Raw genomic sequence first — 19,734 nt, forward strand, 5'->3', positions numbered from 1 at the left:
CCCAGTAATCGCTGACCGCTACCTCAGCATCGCGCGTGGTGCCACTTTGGCAAGTGAAGGGTATATTATCGGAGTCCATGGGCTGCATATCTTGTGGAGTAAATGGGAGCGCAATCAAGCCCACGTTAGGCCCGCTTCGGAATTTCACCCTACTTCCCAAGAGATCACTTTGTCGAGCAAAGAGGACGTTTCTGGAGAATCTGGCAGTCAAGATGCTGTGGAGGAAATGGAATCGCAATTACACACGAATCAGGCCCGCTTCGGAATTTAAAAGCCACACCAACTTGTCACCAAGACTCGGAAGTTATGGACCCAAGCTTTCAAGGGGGAAACAGAGCATACTTGGCCAGAGTGGGGGAACGAACATCGCTTTTCGGAGGGGATGAAGCGCAAGTTGTCTCACAGTGGTCCAAGCCACCACCTTCTTCCAGGGTGGTGGTGTCCTACCAGATTGTTCCTAACTTGATTAAAGTTAAAAATTAAGAGAGTGGTTCAAGTAAGAATAAACTTTTTGGAACAGAGGAAGAGCGCAATGTTTGCTACATGTCTCCTCATTGGCAGTATTTCTATCTGTCCTTACAATTGGACAACCAATACCCACTGGTTGTTTCTCTACAGAGGACTCAGAGGAGCGCCGTTTTCATGGAGAGTCTTCTTTTGGACAGGGATCAACGCAAAACAAAGATTTACTTTCTCACCTGGACGGGGACTGGCGCGAAACAGAGTTCATTCTTCTTCTGGCTGGAGACAGGTGCATGAGAGATTCGACTTACGCACAGGTCCTTAGGCAGCACTTGCAGTGAAGACCTCTACTTGCAGATGCAGACCAACTGCTCGCAAGTTTTTTGGTAAGTTCAGGCAGCACCACGAGGCGAGATGTCGGTGTTGATGCGGTAATAAGCGTGCTGTCATTTCATTTTGGCAGCTGATGACTAGGTCATGAGTCAGTTGCTTGGGTTTCCTGCATGTATCTTCCCACACCGCAGCAGATCGACGTATTCATCATGACCGAAGCCAAACCGTGTGCTTCATTCATTTAAATTATACTGTGAGTTAGTTACCAGGTTATTTTCTAGCCTTTCCCTCAAACTTTGTCACTTAGTTTTCCCCACTTGTATTAATTACACGGATTTTTATGTTCTGACTTCCACTCATCTCTTTTGCTTGAGAGAGTCAAACATTATATTTGTTAATCACATGCTGTTTCCTATGTGGAAGGTTTTGTGATAAAACATGGTCTAATTATCTTAGTTTATAGAGATGAACCCTTTTATTCTCGTTTTAACTACTAATTTCAAGAATCACCACATCCACGACTTACTTGTGATGCCCAATACCTTTCAATCCTTTTCTGCTACGCGCAGTTTATCAAATACACCTGAGACTATGTACCATATTTTATTTTCGTAATTCAATGATAATGTCCTTAATCTACCACCAAAGTTTTGTTGACTATGTACAGCTGGCAGTTAATGAGACAAAGGCATACTGTATCTTACCACACTATAACAGACAATGAATCTCAATATATATTGAGGAAGAGGACGTACTGTCAAACGCTACATTTACACAGATGATACGCATGGCACACACAAAGACAATGGCTTGTGCTAAGGGGCCGGACAGGGTTGTAAACTTTTACAGAACCATAGAAGGGACAGTGAGAAAGCGTTCTAATCCTGGGAAGAGCATACATAATGGGAATGCCAGTGATGTACACGTAAAGGGGAGACGTACTAAAAAGTGCTGCGGAGTGACAATAGAGCACCGCCCAAAGGAACGGCAGTTGATTACAGTGATTCGAATGATTTTAGTGATTTAGCCAATCAGTTTCACAATACTCTCTGCGAGGGATATGCTGAAGTGAAGAGAGAAAAAAAGGACATTCGTGACCAAGATCTTGTATAGGAAGTTTTACTTTACTTTTGACCTTGACTTACCTCATGGCTGCTGGTAGCTTAGCTGTTAGGAATGCCTCATGGTGCGAGATGTCTCTGGGTCCAGCACGTGGCACCACACTACGTGAGCAGAGTCACAACAGTTACCGCCTGCCAGACGATGAAATTCACCAGCTCGCGGGCTGGGAAGACCGCCTGCCAGTGTTTCGAATCTTGGCTCAACGCCGTAGAGAATAAACAAGTCAGACAAAGTGTACCTGACATTTCTGAATAGATTGGTAATTTTATAAAACGTTAGTTGATTTTAATGAAATATCGTTTTATTTAAGTATTCTAGAGGGAGTGCTTCCATGACTAGCGTTCTGATAATATACAGCCATAATCCGAGAACTAATGTGTTCCTTTGTACACTAAGTCATTATGATTACATGTATTCTAGCAGCTAATGCACTGAGCCCTCTTTCGAACATGTGACTTATACTGCCGTGCCAACAAGATTTTTGGTCATGTAAACGATTGATCAATATACAACTTTTTCAGTAACTTATCCATTTTACTGGCTGTTGAGCTGAGTGGCTGTGGGTTGTATTATTTTAAATTAAATGACAGAGACTTTACTGAACTCATAAAGATATGACTTTATGTGTGTAGACTGAAGCAGCAAGTGTGAATTTGTAGCATGGCCAGGAATGGAACCAGGGTCTTCTGCTTCCTAGGCAGGTGCAGGTGTGTGAACCGCTGTGTCCAGGTGGCATAGTGGCTAACGCACCTGCCTAGTAAGCAGGAGACCCACGTTCGATTCCAGGCCGTGGTACAAATTTTCACCCTCCGTGTTAGTCCTTATACATATATAACTTTAATAAATACAGTAATGAGATGTATTTTTATTTAAGTTAATAAGCGTTTCGGGCTCTCGGCCACCTTCAGTTAACGTATTTGAGTCTTCAGTAAGTACGTAGTTACAACATCGACACTAAACTTAATGTAGCGGCTGTCCTGTGAAAAATAACAAGTTTGTTTAGGTACTAAACTTCGCGAGTTGTATATTTTCGATACATTGCTGCTTAGGTGTACTTACCTTCTACTCTGCTTATTGTTATTCCTATATGCTTGTTGTTATTCCAATAGGAAAGTAAGTACACCTAAACAGCAGTATACCGTAAATATACAACTCACTAAATGTAGCTAAACAAAACATTACACTGGGCAGCCGCAGCATACAATTTGCTGTCGATGTTGTAACTATGTACTGATTGACGACTCAAGCATGTACCACGCTTATTGAAGATAGGTGAAAGCCTGAAACATGTCTTAGCTTAAATAAAAATAACGAAATGGCTGGTTGCTTTATTTATTAAAGTATAACTACTTCATCTGACGTTTACACACTCGCCACCTAAGCTCATAAAGAATAGTGCAGGAGGGAACTGGTTATGAAAACAAAGTTGCAAAACCAACAAGTGGCAGTTTATGATGTTTTACCACACGGTAAACATTACATATATTTTCGGTTGGCCATACAAGTCAAGAACTCCATTTTTCTGTACAACGTATCAATGACGTGCATTGCCGTCTTTGTCAGGTGCTGTCGGCGGTAGTCGTGGACGTCAGTACCCCACACAAACTTTACTGATAGAAGGCGACTGTGTAAACAACAATAAAGTGGACCTACCGAAAGTATTTTACCACTTAAAGAAAGCCTCGTCACGTCGTGATAAATCAAGGGCAGTTAAAGTGTGTCTTAGGAATCATTCACAAAAGTCTAGGCGTCGTGGAAACTCGTCATAGAGTACCATTTGTACCTTCTACGGCTACGGTCTGAACGGGGTCGAGGTATCCCGTACATTGCGGGAGGAAGAGTTTAGCATCTCGGTTGTGCAGTCTCTTCCGGTATCTGCCACAAGACCTCCTCAAACGGGTTCTTTTAGGTAACTGTCAAATTCTTATCGCCGTGGTCTCAGCTATAGTGTTTCATACACGGTCAGGAAATAAGAAACGTCAATTTTCCTGTAGACAGACACTTTGCTTCTCTTCTTTCCTTCCCATACTTGAGACACATGTCAGAGGTCAGGCACACAGCACTCACATACTAGGAACTTGTACAAATGGAGGGTACCATGCAAACAGGACACAAACAGAAAGGCAGGTACAAGCAAGATTTCAATTGTTTAATAGTTACGGTACGTGTTTAGCATGAGGTAATCAAAGAAAAAACGTGTGATAATACCTCTAATGGAAAAATGATGTTTCTGACATTTTTTATGCCACAGGAAGTTGTATTGGTTAATTTCAGTCAAATCTGAAACATTACAAACGAACCTTTCTTGATACTTTAGAGTAGAGACACGACTCAGAGCAGATGGGAGTAATAGTGGAGGTGGCAACATTTGCATTGTGACTGTCTGAAGTAGCGACGATAATAGTAGCTCCATTAAGTTGCAAGAGAGTATAGTGAAGAAAAATGACCGATTTTCTTCGAATAGCAATCAAGTGCATCGTTAGTCAGAAGAAAAATATTAAAATGCGCCGTATGAAGCCGAAATGGGTAGTTTTTCTTCTGGAAAAAATAATTAATTGAAAGCTATTTTTATTATCATCTGTTGTCTACAGTTGGTGAACTCGCCTTCGACACAATGGAAAAATTAAATAGTCTAAAATATTTCTCTCACCATTAAGCTGTTTACATAATAATCTCATAGTCACAGTGTTTGTTAATAACATCACGTTCATTCTGCACAATCCTCTACTTCTTGTTCTCCGTGAAAAGCGCGGCATCTCGCTCTGTATCTCGCTCTTGAAGTCGATATCGCTACACGTTGTCGCATATGAAACTTTTCGATTCTGGATGCTCACTGACTCGAGAAATTTACTTTGCGCGGAGATTCTTCACACAGCCAATAGACTTTGGAATGCGTCGAAGAGAGGTGGGTGTTTCCGGACCAGTGCGGCTTTTTTACGATCGTCCTTCACCGACAGAGCCTCGCGCACGGCTTCGTGCCACGGTCGCGATGAGACACAGGCGTGTAGCACAAAAGCTCCCTGCTGATCTGATCCTGCAGAGGGAACGCCCCCGATGGTTTTTTTTTTTTTTTCATACGTCATGTTCGTTGCGCCGTATCGAGACTGCGACGCTAAATTCTTACCTTACCCAGACTGTACTAAAACCTATGGGTAGAAGGTGGACCAAGCTAGGTTCTTAGTTCAGTTATTCTTATGGATGCTGTTTTAATTTCCTTTGTTTTGCGCGAGTGATGGTCGTTGAATGATTGTCTGAGTATTTGAAAATTAATGTAACAGTGAGCGGCTAAACTTTGGAGTGTATTGTTCCTGCAGAAAGCTCTCTCGGCTGGCAGGCAGCGATATCAGGCACGCATCACAGCTGTACAACTGGCTGGCCTAGTTTCCAGTGCCACCTACGTTAGTGTGGCGTTGGCTTAATCGTCACACCTTGTAGTTGTCCCAACCCTCTCGTTAGATTAGAACCACTCTCACACCTCCTTACAGCGTGTGAGTGGCTTGACCTCAAACAATTTACAAAACATACATCAATAATATAATTCATATAAGTACAAATACAAATTTTATTTTCATTACTTTGAATAATTAGTGGATTCATATCTTTTTAACACTTAATCCTTACCTGTTTAAATATCATCAAATTTTGTATTATTATTAAATCTTACTTCCTTGCAGTGTGCATCTTAACATTTACTTTATTCCATAATGAATAATTCTCTCACAGAAAGTTTCGAAAAACACAGATTTTTCGAAATTATTTTGGTCGGAAGCTCAGATGAATTGTGCATTAGTGATTAGATTGCCATGTAGTTACAAATGACCTAATACTAACTTACTTATCGCTTGGCTGCATTACAAATTATCCCAGATATTTCTACCAATAACCAGTGCCGTCTCTCAATTACCCGCAGATTTGCCGTACGTTACCAATCACCCACTTATTGCGGCCACTCTACGTGCTTTACCATTTTCAGCATTTATCTTGCAGTCTAATCTTTAGGTTCGTCACTTTTCCTCTGATCAATCAAATCCTTCGTTTTTCCATTTAATAAATTCGTCTAGTACTCATATTGTGGGTTGTCTAAAGTTGTGGAAATCACAGATCTAGAACATAAACACAAGAATAAATTTGGCTCTTGACACGTACACAAAATTCATAATACAACAACTTACTTTATTTTATGCATCTTTTTAATAATGTAGTTTCTTACCTCACGTTCCTCGCCATTGCTTGTTAGCTTAATCCACATTTTACAATGGTTCGTGTTGTGCTCTTGTTTTGGTGTGGATCGAAAAATATGTCCATTTCTTTCTTCAACATGGGTCATGTTTAGTTTTATCTTTTTATCTTCTCTTCTGCTTTCATTTTCGTCGTGGTTGCTCTCTAAGTGCAGCCATCTGTCCTGTCAACACAAAATTATCACATCATACTCTCATCAACTAGCAAATAATCATATTAATGGCGTATTGTACTCTCATCAGTTATCCACAAATGACAGAGTTTTCTTCACGTCTCGTAAATCATTAAAGTGTAGAGTTCCTTTACGTCTGGTAATAAATCATCAAGCTCATGGCTTCTTGCTCAGTGCATCATCGCATCTGGCGAACCTATAAAATAATAAATAAACTTCAGCCAATATACACATGTTCATCAGGTCAACTAAAGCCAATGATCTGTTTAATGCTTCTCGGTATCTTCTGTACTATATTCCTGACTCCTTCCGATGATAACTGAACTTGTCCCACGCGAAAACTCTCCTTTTAGACCTTATAACTCGTATTTTTTGTATAGCATCACTTCGTGTTCTTACTGCTGCATCTTCTTAATATGGACTTGAGACTGAATGCCACCTCTCTGTTTATTTATCCAATGCTTCTCATTCTCTAAATACCTTGATGTGTAAAATGTAGTGGTTGCAATAGTAGACTTGCAGCTTCGTAGAGATTTTACTTGCAACAATTTACCGCGTGCTGTAAGGCTGAAAGAATGTGTAAAAGAATTTTCTGCTTAAATACTGACTCTTCTTTGACCTCTTCCTTGATCGTAGCAAGACTTTATCGCCCACAATATGTGTTATCTCTCTTATTTGGTTCTTTCTGGTTTTCCTCCCTTTTTCCGGCTGGCACGCAAATCCTTTATAAAGGTAGTTTCATGATTAGCTGGTGTTTTCGTCTGCATGATGGGAAGTCCAAATCTCTCTTATTCGATCCCTAGGTGGCTGAGTCGTCAGAACTAATCTGGCTGCCACGCCTGTAGCCTCGTGTGGTAAATTATTTTGTACGTCCTGAAAGTCTGCCACATGCATGTCACACTGTGGATGTTGATTGCGACAATGCAGCCGACATATCCTCAGTTTTCCTCGTCATTCTCTTTGAGGTGTTTTGGCCACGTAGTTGCATAGCATACACAGGGTGAGTCAGGAGGAAAGGTACATGCTTTGAGGGGTGACAGTGATTCTGAACATTGCCGTCATTAAAAATCCAAATATTCATGATTTGTGTACACCTTCATCGTTCACCCTGTGAGAAATTACCTGAATTTTCCACAATCTTGGCATTCTCTTTGACTTCTTGAAACAGGTGAAACCTGAGATTTGTCCTTGACGCATCAGTGCACATGCAGAATTCCTGCGTGCAACAAAAGTGGTGGTTTCAATTATGCTGCTTTCAACTCCTCGAATTCATATTGCTCTACTTCATTCTATTCCCGGATGACGTTTGTCCCTGTGAAGCATTTACGTGAAATAATGGTGTTTTTTACAAATCGTTTGCAGAAGTTCGCTTGTCCTAAAAGTGCACACACTTGACACTTGGCCCTAGATACTGAGTATACCTCACTGTCCTCAATGTTTCTTGGGCCGACTTGATTCAGTCAACGGATATTACATGTCCTAAGAAATCTTCTTCCTTGTGTGCACACACCAATTATTCTAAATTAATGCAGACACCGTTCTGCTCAAAAGCTTCGAGAAGCTGACGCAAAGCTTCATTGTGCTCTTCCTATATTGCCCTTCAATAAGTACGTTGCCAACGTACAATATAATTTATCTTCCAATATCTCAGAGATTACAGATCCTGGTCCTCTAATACAAGCAAACGATGAAATGTTTAATAACTTCTTGAGCTGAAAGCAACGTCCATCGCACAAAACTGCTGTGTACTATAGATAGTCCGTGTGCAGCTCGACTTGCAATAGCTGGTCCGCAAATCGATGTGATGACATGTAATCAATGGAATCACCGCAGCAAGTGTCCCTGGCCTATCTGTCTCCATTTTGATTATCATAGTTATCTGTCACGAATCAACTGTAAGTGTAATAGATCCATCTTTCTTGTTGGCACGTCACTACTGGTTACTAAGTGAGATGACTACCGCTTCTATCGCATCCTTTTTTTATAAAGGTACTGATACTTTTTCCTTGTAGATGAGTGGCTGTTGGTGGTGAGTAAAAAAAGTTACGTTTTTTTTCATAACTAAATTGTACAGGACAGTCCAGACTGACCTTGTTGCATGTGAAAATACTGTTGGGAGTGATCTTAATACCTATTCCAGTCATGCTTTCGCGTCTGCTGATTCAGTGTACCAAAATTTTGCTTCTATCTCTTCAGAAACCGCTTCGATTTGGTTCTTGTTGGCTTTCACTAGGGTCATTGCCACGAATCCTTGTCTTCATCATTCTCTAAATAATTATCGAAGTGCAGAGTCACTAATGTATCTACTGCTTTTACAGTGATTAACTTTTCTGCAAAGTACATGACCATCTCATACCTCTTCAAGAAATAGATTCCAACTTCTGCTGTCAAGTCCTGTAACACCATAAAGTTAGCATAGAAGTATTTCGTTTGACATGTAAAATGTTCCCTCCCTTGTTCCTGCATATTGTCACTCTTGCTGCTCACAGATCCTCAGATCTTCACATTCGGTGTTTCGAATATTGGTCATCTCCACTCTCTGTCACAAACATCATAAGTGCACTTATCTAAGACTAGTAATAGATTAGCAGTATCTAGTACGCACTGAACTATTCCACCATTTAAATCTACATTGATGATAAGATTGTTTCAATTTTCAATCCCGTCATCTTCTCCACTGCAAAACGTATGCACAACGCTCATGCTGTTAGTGCCCTGAACATTCCTCCCTGGAGTATGCGTGTCTGGTCAATTCTGGGAATTATTTCTTTGCTCCTCATTGCTTTGGTTCTATCTTGGGTGAGGTCTTCAAACTTCGACAGTTTATAACCATTCCTCTTGCCTTCATCTAATCTCCCATCATTGGTCGTTCTCTCGTTTCCACTTATTTCTTTGGTCTTGTTGCCAATACTAAGGTCCCCATCTTCTTTTATCGTCTCTCTTATCCCTTCGTTTCCATTTCTCAATGGTGGTTGCCTAAATCCCCAGTGCTAGTAATTTATTTGTTGATTTTCCAGAGGAAACTCTATCTTAACAAAATGTACTGGCCCCATCGCGTAGGAACTTATACTGAAGTCTAATTCGCGCAGTAGTTGCTGGAATCCACGTACATCGTGCATGTTTATACATTTGATCCTAATTTTTCTCTGTATTTCATATAGATGCTTCATTAAACACATATTTATGAGTTCAGTTGGAGCATCTAAAAACTAATTCCTCCCTACCATATCTCTGAAGAACTTATAGGGTGCCACCAACTTGACTCCCCATCCTCATCTGATCTTGCTTTTCCTTTGGCCGATACTATTAGAGGAAAGTGCCCTGCAGTCATTCACGTTCTCATCGCTGCCTATTATCTAAAGTGTGCACACATAACCTAAAATTTTTGAACAGGTGGCCTTGACCTCAAGAAGCCTCTTGGAATTCCTCAGTCCAAATCTTTCTCTGTCAGTGGTTCGCTGCAGCTGAAAATAATGAGTACTTTTGTTCAGATATTCTTGATTTCATGTTAGTCCATGTCACATGATATGTTAATTTGCGGTGTTAATTACAGGGGAATTTGAACGCTACAACTGAGATGCTACATGACCTGTTAACGAGCTCTCTTATCTCATCTTCTTCTCCGTTCTTTTCTTCCTCTCTTTGGATCATTATATTCTCTCTCCCGCTACTATTCGAATTTCTGCTACACTTCTTTTCTTTCATGAATGCATCTAATGTTCCCTGTTCTTCTGGCTAATGTGACACTGGTCTCTTTAGACTATATCAGAGTTCTCATTTCTTCCGTCTCGCATACTTGTTGCTGCTGTCCTATCTGATGTGGTTTCACTAAGAGCCGATATCTGCTCGAAATCGTTGGTTAGTACCTCGACTTACTCTACTACTTTTCGAATCATATCATCCTGCGAGCTTTTGTTCTCCTCCTTCAATGACTTGATGGTTTCAGTATCCATTGTATTGGTATCAACAAATTTCCTTAACCAGTCTGTCATTCCTTAGTATTCCAGCTTAATGTGTGTACTTCCACATGAAATGGTTGTGCCTGTTCATGTGTTTTCTTTGAGACCTGTTTATTCATCTCTATAATATAGCTGTCACTCTTCTTGTCTAAATTTTCGATCTCTCTGTCGCATTTCTTCACGTGATCAATTTGTGTGTCACGTCCATTTTTGTTTGTCTATCTTTTCATTTAAATTTAAAATTCTTTCTTGTTTTATGCAAACTTTGCGTCCCATTTCTCTCTACTTTTCCTTGTACATTCGTCCTTTGTCTTGAAATGTGTGTTACTCTTCTGTAGTGATGCAAACAACCGAATGAAAACAATCGGTTCCTTCGGTTGTTGGAAAACAATCTACTCATTCGGTTGCAGTTTTATTTACTGGTTGAGTAAGTAATTCATTCCTTTGTGTGAAACTAATCTTTTGAGTGGAACCAGTCTGTGGGAACAACCGAGTGGAAACAATCGTTCAATTGGTCTGACTACTCATTCATTCTTTTCAATGAAACCAGTCTGTGCGAGCAATCACACGAAGACAGCAGAGTCAGTCGGCTGTAATTTTACGTGTCGGTTGAATTGTCTCTCATTTATTGTTTTCGAATGAAAGCAGCCTGCCAGAGCAACCGAATGAAAACATTCGACACCATTGTCACTTTGCACATCGATTGAACTATTCACACTTTCTTTTCAAGTGAAAACAATCTGAAGTTTTTGTATCGGTTGAACCATGGATTCATTCTTTCAGCTGAAACCAATCGTTAGTTTTAAAAATGGTTCAAATGGCTCTGAGCACTATGGGACTTAACATCTGAGGTCATCAGTGACCTAGAACTTACGACTACTTAAACCTAACTAACCTAAGGACATACACACATCCATGCCCAAGGCAGGATTCGAACCTGCGACCGTAGTAGTCGCACGGTTCCATACTGAAGAGCCTAGAACCGCTCGGCCATAGCGGCCGGCTAGCGTTTTAACTCACTGAGCTATCCATTCATACTTCTGAGTGAAACCATTCTGAGAAATTTTATTAGTTCAACTAAAGCAGTGCTACATTACACCTTCAGAGGATAGCCGAATCCCCGCGGGTAGGTAAAGGCATGTCTCACAGGGTATGTCAAAGCTAAAATAAGCATTATATAATGTTTATTTAACTATGTACTGAATGGAGGAACTTTCCTTTTCATCATTTAAAACTAATTAATATATTATTGTGGATTAAGTTGCTACAAGTTCCATTAACACATAACTAATTAAGCTCACGTATCGCTTAAATTGTCGGCCCCAGACAAAACCTTGGAAACCCCGGACAGCTGGGTCAAAACGGATTATTTTCCCGCACACATACGGTCTGTTGACGATAAGGTGGCCAATGTACTTCCGCAAGCGGGGTTGGGAGACGAGCAATGTTCCCTCGCCTGTCTTTCAGTGGTGAGAACGTCAGCAGGTCCGCACCTTCTGCCGATTAGCAGATATGGCAAGAGCACATGTTTTCGTTTCGTGATGTGCACAATTTTACAATTCTGAATATTTAAAGGAAGATGCTAAGCTTTGCACTACTTTGAAAACTTATTAGGATCTGAGTTTTGTGCAGCTTCTTTCAGACAGCAGTTCATTTTAAATAACTGAACTGTCTGCGTAAAGTCTGAGGTTACAACTAATAATGTCCGCAATGTCATTAATAGACAGCATGTACAGCAAGGAACCCCACACACATCCCTAAGACACACCAAAACTTTCTTCTCCGTATGTGGATGACTCTCTATCAAGGAGAAATTGCTGCGTCCTCCCTGCCAAAAATCTTCTATCGAGTCACAAATTTCTCTTGATAACGCATACTATTGTCCTCCTGATAATAAATGTTGATGAGGCATTGAGTCAAATGCTTTTCTGAGACCGTGGAGTACTGCACCTGCCTGACTGCCTTGATGCACACCTTCCAATATGACATATGAGAAAATTGTTGTTGTTGTGGTCTTCAGTCCTAAGACTGGTTTGATGCAGCTCTCCATGCTACTCTATCCTGTGCAAGCTTCTTCATCTCTTAGTACCTACTGCAGCCTACATCCTTCTGAATCTGCTTAGTGTATTCATCTCTTGGTCTCCCTCTACGATTTTTACCCTCCGCGCTGCCCTCCAATACTAAATTGGTGATCCCTTGATGCCTCAGAACATGTACTACCAACCGATCCCTTCTTCTAGTCAAGTTGTGCCACAAACTCCTCTTCTCCCCAGTTCTATTCAATACCTCCTCATTAGTTATGTGATCCACCCATCTAATCTTCAACATTGTTCTGTAGCACCACATTTCGAAAGTTCTTTTCTCTTCTTGTCTAAACTATTTAGCGTCCATGTTTCACTTCCATACATGGCTACACTCCATACAAATACTTTCAGAAACGACTTCCTGATGCTTAACTCTATACTCTTCTTCAGAAAAACTTGCCTTGCCATTGCCAGTCTACATTTTATTTCCTCTCTACTTCGACCATCATCAGTTATTTTGCTCCCCAAATAGCAAAACTCCTTTACTACTTTAAGTGTCTCATTTCCTAATCTAATTCCCTCAGCATCACCCGAGTTAACTCGGCTACATTCCATTATCCTCGTTTTGCTTTTGTTGATGTTCATCTTATACCATCCTTTCAAGACACTGTCCATTCCGTTCAACTGCTCTTCCAAGTCCTTTGCTGTCTCTGACAGAATTACGGTTTCATCGGCGAACCTCAAAGTTTTTATTTCTTCTCCATGGATTTTAATACCTACTCCGACCTTTGTTTTGTTTCCTTCACTGCTTGCTCAATATACAGATTGAATAGCATCGGGGAGAGGCTACAACCCTGTCTCACTCCCTTCCCAACCACTGCTTCCCTTTCATGCCCCTCGACTCTTATAACTGCCATCTGCTTTCTGTACAAATTGTAAATAGCCTTTCGCTCCCTGTATTTTACCACTGCCACGTTCAGAATTTGAAAGAGAGTATTCCAGTCAACATTGTCAAAAGCTTTCTCTAAGTCTACAAATGCTAGAAACGTAGGTTTGCCTTTTCTTAATCTAGCTTCTAAGTTAAGTCGTAGGGTCAGTGTTGCCTCACGTGTTCCAACATTTCTACGGAATCCAAACTGATCTTCCCCGAGGTCGGCTTCTACCAGTTTTTCCATTCGTCTGTAAAGAATTTGCGTTAGTATTTTGCAGCTGTGACTTATTAAACTGATAGGTCGGTAATTTTCGCTTCTGTCAACACCCGCTTTCTTCGGAATTGGAATTATTATATTCTTCTTGAAGTCTGAGGGAATTTCAACTGCCTCATACATCTAGCTCACCAGATGGTAGAGTTTTGTGAGGACTGGCTCTCCCAAGGCTGTCAGTAGTTCTAATGGAATGTTGTCTACTCCCGGTGCCTTGTTTTGACTTTGGTCTTTCAGTGCTCTGTCAAACTCTTCACGCAGTATCATATCTCCCATTTCATCTTCATCTACATCCTCTTCCATTTCCATAATATTGTCCTCAAGAACATCGCCCCTGTATAGACCCTCTATATACTCCTTCCACCGTTCTGCTTTCCCTTCTTTCCATAGAACTGGGTTTCCATCTGACTCTTGATATTCATGCAAGTGGTTCTCTTTTCTCCAAAGATCTCTTTAATTTTCCTGTAGGCAGTATCTATCTTACCCCTCGTGAGATAAGCCTCTACATCCTTGCATTTGCCCTCTAGCCATCCCTGCTTCGCCATTTTGCACTTCCTGTCGATCTCATTTTTGAGACGTTTGTATTCCTTTTTGCCTGCTTCACTTACTGCATTTTTGTATTTTCTCCTTTCATCAATTAAATTCAGTATCTCTTCTGTTACCCGAGGATTTCTACTAGCCCTCGTCTTTTTACCTACTTGATCCTCTGCTGCCTTCACTATTTCATTCCTCAAAGCTACCCATTCTTCTTCTACTGTATTTCTTTCCCCCATTCTTGTCAGTTGTTCCCTTATGCTCTCCCTGAAATTCTGTACAACCTCTGGTTTAATCAGTTTATCCACGTCCCATATCCTTAAATTCCCACAGTTTTGCAGTTTCTTCAGTTATGAGAAATACAAAAATTTATTAGCTCACAATTATAATAATGTTACAACTTATAGGTAAGGCGAATAAATGAGATATAACACATTTCTCTTGACATGTCTCTGTTTCTCTCCCTGAGTACACGGAAGTTTCTGATGAATGATAACTGACGAAAATAACTTTATTTGACTATCTGAATAGTAACTTGTAGAACGCATGTTTCATTATACTTTCGATACCCACTTTCAACAGTGTAGACCGTCTTCTAATAAGTAATAGAAAACTGACATTTATTTTGTGTTATTCAGACAGTTCTAGAGATCGATGTGTAATCTCCACCAGCATAATTCCATTTTTAGTGACTCTGATTGGACTCGGTTTGAAAATCAAGAGCAGTTTTATTCTCATATTTTTCCGAACTATTCAGGAGACTAACTGGCGTTGGCAGTAAGGGGTACAGCAAGCAGTCGCAAATTATGTTCATTGCATATCACTATTCCGATCACTGGGTGGCGATTCTCAGTGTAGTAAATGTTTGTTGAAACATTAAAAACGCGAATGTATATGTTTATAATACCAGCTGGACTATTCATGTTGTAGGTCTAGTTCACAGCAAAACTGAAATGAAACAGTGTGGCGGGGAGGCCCCATCCGGGATGTTCGGCCGGCGAGTGCAAGTCTTATTTCTGTTGACGCCACATTGGGCGACTTGCGGAGAAAATGTCCAACCAGACCGGGAATCGAACCCGGGCCCACCAAGCACGTTACCACTTTTTTTCTGCTGCAGTCGGAACTCGAACCGGGGTTTGGTAGGCAGAAATGCTAACTTTTTTGATGTTGTTGTAGGAACCGCTGGAGAAGCAGGACGACGGTAAGGCAGGGGTAGACATCCGAGACCTGGCCATCCCGCCGCCATGCCCACGCAACGTGTTCTAGGACAGAAAGATCTCGGAGAGGATGTAGCGGGTTTGTCTGTGTTGTTTTATTTATATGTTTAATTTTAAAATTTTTTACTTTTTTTTATTGTATTAACGGATTTATTTTTGTATCATTAAAACAAGATCCGTCAACTGCCGTAGCCGAGCGTCCGAGTCATCTTCTCGTCTGTTGGGATGGCTTCCCCCCTATTCCGTCCATAGTGGATCAATATGATCAAGGATTCTTCTTCATTGTCAGCGTCTCATACCCAGAACTCCTCAGTGAGCAGGAGGATTCACAAATAATGAACCTAAATAATTCGCGAAACGGGTTCTGTACTTCGGGTGGCGGCTGAAAGCAGCATCTGTCGTCATCAGTGGGGACCAAAAGTCGAGTGTGCCTTTGTGAGCACGGCAACGTATGTAGTAAAGGCCCATGCCTTTTAGCCAGTTAACAGCGTTCGTCCTGGTCGATGGAAAGTATACGCCGTCGGGGCGCAATATCTCATCATGGGAGAGCACGCGCTGTGTCAGTAGCCAGCACTCGCTGGTCGCGGCACAAATGAGGTAGTGTGCATCCGAGTCAACGACTGAGCATATCGGACACAAGTGTCGTCCGTCAGATTGAATGGAATGTAGCCTCTGACGAGTAGCGAACTTCCCATTCACAACCACGTGCCACAATGAACGCACCGTCGTAGGTAGAAAGGCGTGTGTACCGCTCGCCATACCGTTTTCCAGGCAACTTAAGGATGTCAGTGTGCGACCGTATTGATAGGTTGCTGCTGTTGATAGAGGTGCTAACGGTCATTCGTGCTGGGTATCCTTGTCGTCGGAAGGTCTGACCGTAAGTAGCTGAGGTCAATCAAGAACTCTATGATGTGGTAGAGTGAAATGTGTCGTACAGAAACCGGGGGATGCAGAGAGCGTGATGCCACTTCAGCTGTCAGGGTGCACGTCAGAGGGGCGTTGGCAGAGGTCCACGTGGGACGCATAGTGTTGAGATAAAGCGATGGCGCACTGTTATAGACACTGAATTAAACCGATACCGCCCGCCCGCTGCGGCACTGTCAGGGTGGCGTATCGGACTTTAAAAACAAGGCCGGCGCTCACGAAATGTCCATTGTTGTTGTTGTTGTGGTCTTCAGTCCTGAGACTGGTTTGATGCAGCTCTCCATGCTACTCTATCCTGTGCAAGCTTTTTCATCTCCCAGTACCTACTGCAACCTACATCCTTCTGAATCTGCTTAGTGTATTCATCTCTTGGTCTCCCTCCACGATTTTTACCCTCCACGCTGCCCTCCAATACTAAATTGGTGATCCCTTGATGCCTCAGAACATGTCCTACCAACCGATCCCTTCTTCTGGTCAAGTTGTGCCACAAACTTCTCTTCTCCCCAATCCTATTCAATACTTCCTCATTAGTTATGTGATCTACCCATCTAATCTCCAGCATTCTTCTGTAGCACCACATTTCGAAAGCTTCTATTCTCTTCTTGTCCAAACTATTTATCGTCCATGTTTCACTTCCATACATGGCTACACTCCATACGAATACTTTCAGAAATGACTTCCTGACACTTAAATCATTACTGGATGTTAACAAATTTCTCTTCTTCAGAAACGCTTTCCTTGCCATTGCCAGCCTACATTTTATATCCTCTCTACTTCGACCATCATCAGTTATTTTGCTCCCCAAATAGCAAAACTCCTTTACTACTTTAAGTGCCTCATTTCCTGATCTAATTCCCTCAGCATCACCCGACTTAATTAGACTACATTCCATTATCCTTGTTTTGCTTTTGTTGATGTTCATCTTATATCCTCCTTTCGAGACACTGTCCATTCCATTCAACTGCTCTTCCAAGTCCTTTGCTGTCTCTGACAGAACTACAATGTCATCGGCGAACCTCAAAGTTTTTATTTCTTCTCCATGAATTTTAATACCTACTCCGAATTTTTCTTTTGTTTCCTTTACTGCTTGCTCAACATACAGATTGAACAACATCGGGGAGAGGCTACAACCCTGTCTTAGTCCCTTCCCAACCACTGCTTCCCTTTCCTGTCCCTCGACTCTTATAACTGCCATCTGGTTTCAGTACAAATTGTAAATAGCCTTTCGCTCCCTGTATTTTACCCCTGCCACCTTTAGAATTCGAAAGAGAGTATTCCAGTCAACATTGTCAAAAGCTTTCTCTAAGTCTACAAATGCTAGAAACGTAGGTTTGCCTTTTCTTAATCTTTCTTCTAAGATAAGTCGTAAGGTCAGTGTTGCCTCACGTGTTCCAGTGTTTCTACGGAATCCAAACTGATCTTCCCCGAGGTTGGCTTCTACTACTTTTTCCATTCGTCTGTAAAGAATTCGTGTTAGTATTTTGCAGCTGTGACTTATTAAGCTGATAGTTCGGTAATTTTCACATCTGTCAACACCTGCTTTCTTTGGGATTGGAATTATTATATTCTTCTTGAAGTCTGAGGGTATTTCGCCTGTTTCATACATCTTGCTCATCAGATGGTAGAGTTTTGTCAGGACTGGCTCTCCCACGGCCGTCAGTAGTTCCAATGGAATATTGTCTACTCCGGGGGCCTTGTTTCGACTCAGGTCTTTCAGTGCTCTGTCAAACTCTTCACGCAGTATCATATCTCCCATTTCATCTTCATCTACATCCTCTTCCATTTCCATAATATTGTCCTCAAGTACATCGCCCTTGTATAGACCCTCTATATACTCCTTCCACCTTTCTGCTTTCCCTTCTTTGCTTAGAACTGGGTTTCCATCTGAGCTCTTGATATTCATACAAGTCGTTCTCTTATCTCCAAAGGTCTCTTCAATTTTCCTGTAGGCGGTATCTATCTTACCCCTAGTGAGATAGGCCTCTACATCCTTACATTTGTCCTCTAGCCATTCCTGCTTAGCCATTTTGCACTTCCTGTCGATCTCATTTTTGAGACGTTTGTATTCCTTTTTGCCTGTTTCACTCACTGCATTTTTATATTTTCTCCTTTCATCAATTAAATTCAATATTTCTTCTGTTATCCAAGGATTTCTACTAGCCCTCGTCTTTTTACCTACTTGATCCTCTGCTGCCTTCACTACTTCATCCTTCAAAGCTACCCATTCTTCTTCTACTGTATTTCTTTCCCCCATTCCTGTCAATTGCTCCCTTATGCTCTCCCTGAATCTCTGTACAACCTCTGGTTCTTTTAGTTTATCCAGGTCCCATCTCCTTAAATTCCCACCTTTTTGCAGTTTCTTCAGTTTTAATCCACAGGTCATAACCAATAGATTGTGGTCAGAGTCCACATCTGCCCCTGGTTCCTAAATCTCTGTCTTACCATTATATAATCTATCTGATACCTTTTAGTATCTCCAGGGTTCTTCCATGTATACAACCTTCTTTCATGATTCTTAAACCAAGTGTTAGTTATGATTATGTTGTGCTCTGTGCAAAATTCTACCAGGCGGCTTCCTCTTTCATTTCTGTCCCCCAATCCATATTCACCTACTATGTTTCCTTCTCTCCCTTTTCCTACACTCGAATTCCAGTCACCCATGACTATTAAATTTTCGTCTCCCTTCACAATCTGAATAATTTCTTTTATTTCATCATACATTTCTTCAATTTCTTCGTCATCTGCAGAGCTAGTTGGCATATTAACTTGTACTACTGTAGTAGGCGTGGGCTTCGTATCTATCTTGGCCACAATAATGCGTTCACTATGCTGTTTGTAGTAGCTTACCCGCATTCCTATTTTCCTATTCATTATTAAACCTACTCCTGCATTACCCCTATTTGATTTTGTGTTTATAACCCTGTACTCGCCTGACCAGAAGTCTTGTTCCTCCTGCCACCGAAATTCACTAATTCCCACTATATCTAACTTCAACCTATCCATTTCCCTTTTTAAATTTTCTGACCTACCTGCCCGATTAAGGGATCTGACATTCCACGCTCCGATCCGTAGAACGCCAGTTTTCTTTCTCCTGATAACGACATCCTCTTGAGTAGTCCCCGCCCGGAGATCCGAATGGGGGACTATTTTACCTCCGGAATATTTTACCCAAGAGGACGACATCATCATGTAATCATACAGTAAAGCTGCATGCCCTCGGGAAAAATTACGGCTGTAGTTTCCCCTTGCTTTCAGCCGTTCGCAGTACCAGCACAGCAAGGCCGTTTTGGTTATTGTTACAAGGCCAGATCAGTCAATCATCCAGACTGTTGCCCTTGCAACTACTGAAAAGGCTGCTGCCCCTCTTCAGGAACCACACGTTTGTCTTGCCTCTCAACAGATACCCCTCCGTTGTGGTTGCACCTACGGTACGGCTATCTGTATCGCTGAGGCACGCAAGCCTCCCCACCAACGGCAAGGTCCATGGTTCATGGGGGGGGGGGAAATGTTCATATGCTGCTTGAAATCTGTCGGCCATCGTAACCG

This window comes from Schistocerca serialis, chromosome 1 (genome assembly GCF_023864345.2).
Source record: "Schistocerca serialis cubense isolate TAMUIC-IGC-003099 chromosome 1, iqSchSeri2.2, whole genome shotgun sequence".
NCBI classification, from domain to species: domain Eukaryota; kingdom Metazoa; phylum Arthropoda; class Insecta; order Orthoptera; family Acrididae; genus Schistocerca; species Schistocerca serialis.